Genomic DNA, 7,476 nt, shown 5'->3' on the forward strand with positions numbered 1-7,476 from the left:
CAAAGGTGAATTAAATTACCTAGTGAACAATTACAATGTTGTTTTAAATAGGGGTACCAAAGATCTCTGTTCTTGCCAAGACTATAGAAGACATTTTTTTCCATGTAAGCGTATTCTGGCCACATTATATCACAACAACCTACCCTGGGAAGCGTTACCCAAGCAATACAGAGACACTCCAATTTTACATGTCAGCAAGGATTGTAGGACCTCACTGCCAACAGGTATTAATGTCAAGTTTCCAAAAGTCTCTTCAGAAGATTGTCTATCACCTAGCAACATGAGTGGTGCAGAGTGCAGTGGCACATCACTGAAGGCTCATACAGATGATATTGACACTGCCCAAGGGAAACAATCAAGTGTGAGGTTGCTGTGTGAGCTGAGGGATCTGCTGACAAGGTGCAACTGCCCGGAAACAGTGACAGAGGCCAACCAGTCCCTAGAAATGATAAAGAAAACTGTTCAAAACAGAAACTGTTTTAGGAAAAGGAGAAAACACAGGCAGATGCCAAGAGCAGCTTTAAACTTCCTGAAGTCCAAACTACACAAAAAGTATTTGCTGAACAAGAAAAAACATACAATGCGTAAGTATTGTGGTAAATGAAAACACTGAATGATTATTCAAATATCAGAAAAGTAATATAAAAGAGTTAAACAGTTAAAAAACGTCTTGGTACACTTATTTAAAGTTGATGGCTATCATTAAATATAACACCCTACTTCACAACTAACTCTTTTGAATATTTTGGTGCATTTAATAGCCAACAAAAAAACATCCTTTACTGTGTTCACAAACTAGCATCATCAATGTACATTGTGTACATTGCGAGCGATGAAAAGCATGTGCATCAAACCATGTGTTCTACGTCCATGCATTCTATATACAGACATTGAAGGTGTACTTACGTATGGATAATACCATTCCAGAAATTATTTGTTTTCATTTTCCATGTGGAATCACTTTGTTCTGACGTTGTTATGACTCTTGTCATACAAAAGATCTTTTCACCCCAAAATGGATAGATTAAGGATATTCTCTTCAAACTGCCAAGGATTGAATAATGATAAAAAGAGACTGGATGCTTTTGAAAATTTAAAGAAAAGAAGGGGAAATATCTATTGTATTCAGGACACTCATTTTATGAAGGACACAGAGCAAAAAGTTGAAAATGAATGGAGAGCAGATGTTTGTTGTACTTTTTCTATTCAGTGACGATCAAGAGGCGTGCCAAAAAAAAACCGAAAAGAGGTGTGGAAATGTTTTTGATAACAATTTTGTCTTTCAAGTTATAGAGGAGATTTATGATACAGAAAATGGTAACTTCATCATTCTTAAGATCAAAATAATTTAAGAAGAGTTTAGTATGACTGATATCTATGCACCAAATACAGACACTCCAGGGTTTTATAAAAATATTAAGAGACTATTGTATAAACTAAATTCAGAAACAAATATAATTTGTGGAGATTTTAACCATGCACTCGATACCTATAACTATAAACACATAAACAATCCAAAAGCATGAGAGGTTTTTTCTTGAAATGTCAGATGAAACTAAACCTTTATGACCCGTGGAGAGAAGCTAACTTAAAGAAGAAAAGGTATACTTGGAGAAAATCAAAACTTATGAAACAAACCAGATAAGACTACTTCCTAGTTAGTAGAAATCTAGAAAAATCAATTATTGTCACTGACATAGTCACAGGTTACAGATCAGACCATTCAATGATTACCATGGAAATGGAATATTCAAAATTGGAAAGGGGAATAGGTTCAAGTTCAACAACAGTTTACTGTACGACCCAGAGTATTTCAAAGAAATCAAAACAATAATTCAAGAAACATTTGATCAAGATAGCATATTAAACACAGATGTGGGGAAAAAATTTAACAATCAGCGATCAACCATTCTATAAGGTGTTACTTTGTATTATTCGAGGCTTCACGATAAAATACTGAAATTGATTAAATAGAGAGAACGAAATAAATGAAAAACTTGAAACGCTAGAAACTAAACTGGACGAAACAAACGAGCATCATGATAAACATATGATCATAAAAAAAATAAGTAAATTGAAATTTAGAATTTTTCAACTTTGGACCTTCAATTACAAAATGGATAAAAACTTTCTATAACGATATCAAATCAAGTGTTCTTTTTAACGGTTTCTCCTCAGACTTCTTTAACTTAACAAGAGCATGTAGACAGGGTGATCGCCTTAATTATTGTGCAGAAATTCTAGCTAAAATGTTAAGGGAAAATAAAAATGTCAAAAGGCATTAAACTTGTTGATATGGACTGACTGAGTATGGTTTTACGCCGTTTTTAGCAATATTCCAGCAAAATCACGGCGGGGGACACCAGAAATGGGCTTCACATATTGTACCCATGTGGGGAATCGAACCCGGGCCTTGTACCTTTCAAAAAGAAATAAAGTGATAGAAAATATAAAAGAGTTTATGCCTATGCACTATTTCTCAAAGCGCATTAATGATTATAAGAAGTATGTATTGCTTCTAGAAATTAAATGTACAAGTAATACACTTTTACAGTTTTACTTGCAGAGAGGGCTAAAAGGCTTTCAAGTATTTCTAGAAAAGCTGTCAATAAGGTAACCCTTTAGAAGAATAAGCAGTTTTTTAAAAAACAAGCACAATAAAGAGAAACAGAAGGAATATTCTGTTTCAGCTGATTATAATAAGCTGTCTGCTTTCTGTTACTAAACCGGCTAGCTATTCTCCAAATGTTTGTAGCCCTACGAACTTCTTAAGCCCACTCTTAACACGTTGGCTACGATCAAAGTTAAGATTTCTTAGGGCTACGAACATTTGGAGAATAGGGCCTCTGATCCTTTAATGTTACTTTAGAATTATGGTGATCACTGACCACTTGCTTTTTAAACAATACTCACCACTTGCAGGAGCATGGACAATCTGTGTTTGACCAACCAAATATGGCAAGTGTCATGGTAAGTGTAAACAATGAAAACAAATGATTAAAAATATATGATTCGTATATTTATTGTTGAATCTAATTACTATGTTCATTTTTGGGTACATGTCATTAAAATATCTGTTGTCATGCCTCGGTAATATGGGAAAGTACATGTGAAGTGATGAATCTGTAATAACATGTATAAAGATATTAACCTCTCATACTAGACAAACACAGCAGCTGCATTTGTGGGAGGAAAGAGGAAATGGACAGAAACAATAGACTTAAAAAGAGAATCCGATGAGGACACCACAACCACAGGTATGTAAAGTGTACATACTTGGAATGTACAAAAAGTGATATTACTTTCTTTCCAGAAAATTTGGATTTAGACCCTTAAAAACCAGGTGTATCTTAAAACAACAGAATTTTTATGTAAGGTTTCAGGTATCCTTTAAGGATTTATATATCATAACAAAAAAATGTTATTACTTCCAGCAAGCAGTATATGTGTCAGAAGATGATAAAGCTTGTCTTTCAACAGCTGAGGTAAGATAGTTGTGCATGTGTATATGTTTGTCAATTAACACCACACTCAGATATATTCAGATTGTATGTATATATACCAGTACTTGAGCCTGATTTAATGAGAAACAATACATACCTTTTTCATACATGATAATGCTATTAACCTAGTCACTGAGACTGTCCACATAATTCACTTACTCACAACAAGCACAGGTTCCTAGGAACCAATTATATCCATACCCATTAGTTCTAAGTTAAAGCATCAAATGTTTACATGTATTAACTATCAAAGAGTAACAATACCATCTGGCTGAGATAAGATGTGTGTATAGTGCATAAGATGTATAAGATATGGTACAAGTCAAATTAGGGAATCAGACATGAGTTTTATTACTGAGGAGCCAAATTTGTAATGAACTTTAAAAATTAGATGTAGATCTATAAACAGAAAAATGTTTTGAGTGAATACAAAGCAAAAATACATTTAACAGGAAAGTAATAAACATTTGTGCATTTGCAAACTGTACAGAAATGTAAAATCATAAAACTGTGGTGCATAAAAGTAGTTAAAATGGACTATTGACAGTAGTATGAATCACAAAATATACTGAAATATATATACAATAATATTTCATTGTTCTTTTGCTGGTCTTGTTACAGATGTCACCAGGTAAACTTAACAAGAGACTGACAGAGATTTTCCTAATCAAGTTGGGTTTAGTTTGGAACAAAAATGTCAGTGGGGTACAGCTTCATAATGACATTTATGAACTAAACATCATTCTGGTAGAAAGCACTTGTGTTAAAAGCTAAAAGGTTATAATTATGACCCTTAGACATGTGAACCTAACATAAAATATTAGAAAATGGCTTCTTTGAAATCAATGTATAGAATTAACAATAAAAAATTAAAAAAACACATGTACTAGGTGACATTAACCACTTGCAGGAGGATGGCAAAACAGAAGATGACCTACCTGCTGTGGCAAGTTTCACGGTAAGTATATAGAGAAAACAAGATGTGTTAAAACATTCTTGGCACTGCCTGGTATTGTTGGTAGAATCCATATCTTACACTAAAGGTAGATCTTCTTAAAATATCTGATAACTTAACTGGTCAATACCTGCAAGTACCGGTACCTATGAATTCATAAATCTTTGTCATACCATGCTGGTAGAGATAGAACTTCCATTCTCTCATACTAGGCAAAGTCAGCACCAGCACTTGAAGGAAGAAAGAGGAAATCAGAGTACAACAAAACCACAGAGGTAGGTAAAGTACACATACTTGCAAAGTACAAAAAATGTTAAATTCCTTAAAGGTCACATGCAACGTAAAACACAACTTTGCAGATTCTGATACCTTTCGGTATGGACTTACCGAAACAAAGCGTCAAAAATGCAAATTCAACTTATAAAGTTGAAAAATAACGCGATGAAAAAAACCGCGCGAAATCGGAGTTCAAACGTTTCACTAATTTTCCCCAGACTTTTCTGGGGAATACCGGTTTCAACAGCTGGCTAAGGCCATAGCACGCGCGCAGTGAAATAGGTTCAGCGCCAACTTGGAAGCCGGGCTGTCTGGTGAATACCGGTGAAGGGTTTGGTGTGAGCCATTTTATAATGTTTTGTTGATATCTCACAGGCTGAGCTTTTATATGTTATGACAGTAAATAAACTGTTTATATAATTTCATTTGTCTATTTCACCACGAACGAGTTCTTCTTACCGAAGTCACTTTCTCAGTTCGATACTTAAAAGCAATGTCATTATTTAGCTGCTGACACAATTTCTAACTGTGATATAGATATGTCGCTGTCACAGACAAAACTCAATGTCTTGTTTTATTGACACCTGTCTGCCTGCCTGCCTGTCCGCTAATGACAATAATCAATACACAACTGCGATCACTGACCACATGCAATTTGAACTTAACACCAATCAGGCTATACACCATAAACAAAATGCATTGATTTATGGCCCGAGTTTGGTCTCTGTCACATTATGTAATTACACAGACAGGCAGGTGTGATACTTGAACACATGACATGTTATGATGTCTGTTGATTGCAAAATGTTATACACAAAAAATGAGCATGTATTTACAAAACCCAACATCTCTATATATACACACACAATGAGCTGTGAAGGCGGTATCTGCTAATGAACCAGCCGTTACACTTGAGTGCACACCCACCCGCTCTGACTGGGTTCGGTATCCCGGGCTGCTTCGTTTCGAGGGAGGTAAACCCAAGTACAAAATATTGCACTTTTGATCTGCGATTATACGCTTATAATTTTGTTTATTTGTTTTTTCATAATCAGCAATGCATATTATATGTCATGAAGAAGTGATAATTGTGTTTTAATTATGTTTGATTTTTTGGTTGCATGTGACCTTTAAAGAAAAGTTGGATAAAAATCAGGTGTTCTTTAAAATAATCCAATGTGTATGAAAGGTAACCCCAAAATAATTGACAGTTTTAGAGGTTACTGTTTTAGTTATAGAGATTATTACATGGGCAAGTGTGTCATACGACTTATACAAAATGATTGTGAAATTTTGTAGTAATACATAATTTTGCATGAGTATTGTACGAGTCGTATGACACACTTGCTTGAGTGTAATAATTTTTTTATTATACATTTTATTCCTGCACATTTGTGCAGTAAAACACAGTATGCCAGTGTGACATGACACATCCTTGACATCACGTTCAATTGTTAAGTGATATGTGCACAGATGCCCATATAATATATAGGACACTGGTTATGTTTCACCATATGAGTAATAAAAGTATTATGCAATAATATCAAAAATAATGTTATTAGTGAGTCAGGGGAGTTCAGATATTTCAGTCACATTGTATACATTAATAATAAATACACTTATTTCATAAAATTTGTGGACATAGGACAGTAAAACAACTAAGTTATCATAGATAGAATTTTGAAACTGGCATTTAAAGTTTTTACTACAATGACTAGGTATAAAAGTATGGTGTGCAAAAAACCATTTGAAGAATGAGGAAATTACATGCATGCTTTAGGGGACAATTATTTTTCGTTACTTCAACCCCACTAATGATCTAATTTACTTATTAGCACTACCAATGTTTATTTTATAAGAGATATCTATATATGTACATCAAGATTTATGTAGGAGTTCAATTTCTTTAAAAAAAAATTAAATATTTAATGACAACTTACTCTGTTTAAGGGGCGGTGGGGTAGCCTAGTGGTTAAAGCATTCGCTCGTCACGCTGAAGGCCCGGGTTCGATTCCCCACATGGGTACAATTTGTGAAGCCCATTTCTGGTGTCCCCCGCTGTGATATTGCTGGAATATTGCTAAAAACGGCGTAAAACCATACTCAATCAGTCAGTCAGTACTCTGTTTAAAGATGCTTCATAATTAATGATTTGAAATAGCAATCTATTGGATGGAAAAATGAATACAGTGAAGCAAGACATGTTGGACTGTGATTCTTTCATTACAAGGGATACAACATGTAGGATTGTCGCCTTTTAATAGATATTCATGCGTATATCCTGAATGGCCAATATGAAATTGTCTTAATATGACCTCAAACCTGGACTGACAACCCAACTAGGCATAACCGATAGCTGGTTTAATTGCATGTAATTTAGTGATACTAGCTTGGGTGTCCCACTTCTTTTGCATTAGATTCCAGATGTAGCTCCTAATAATAGTTTTATAGTCACGGTAATGTATCAGAAATGGTGTTACAAAAATATGTTATTACTTCATGATGATGATGATGATGATAAGACATGTATGTGAAGTTCTGAGGAAAGTTAAGTGTGTGTGTGTGTGTGCATGTTTGCCATTAAACAGAACACTCAGCAGCATAAAAGTTATGAAAAAGAAATAATTATAACCCTTAGACATGTGAAACTAATATATAATATCTGAGTGTGGCACCTATTGAAATAAATGTATAGAATTAACAATAAAAAATTAAAAATACATACACTGGCCATTGCAGGAG

The 7,476-nt window shown here is 34.3% G+C and overlaps 1 long non-coding RNA gene across 1 annotated transcript; it reads left to right on the forward strand.

Moving 5' to 3' along the window:
- The first annotated feature begins 432 nt into the window (after positions 1–432).
- LOC124291997 lies at positions 433–3,250 on the forward strand. The gene is made up of 3 exons (XR_006902337.1): positions 433–2,613; positions 2,923–2,970; positions 3,164–3,250. It is a non-coding gene; the product is annotated as an uncharacterized LOC124291997 (long non-coding RNA).
- Positions 3,251–7,476: the final 4,226 nt, after the last annotated feature.

Source organism: Haliotis rubra, unplaced genomic scaffold (genome assembly GCF_003918875.1).
Source record: "Haliotis rubra isolate DU_JTF1 unplaced genomic scaffold, ASM391887v1 Scf504, whole genome shotgun sequence".
In the NCBI taxonomy this organism is placed as follows: Eukaryota; Metazoa; Mollusca; class Gastropoda; order Lepetellida; family Haliotidae; genus Haliotis; species Haliotis rubra.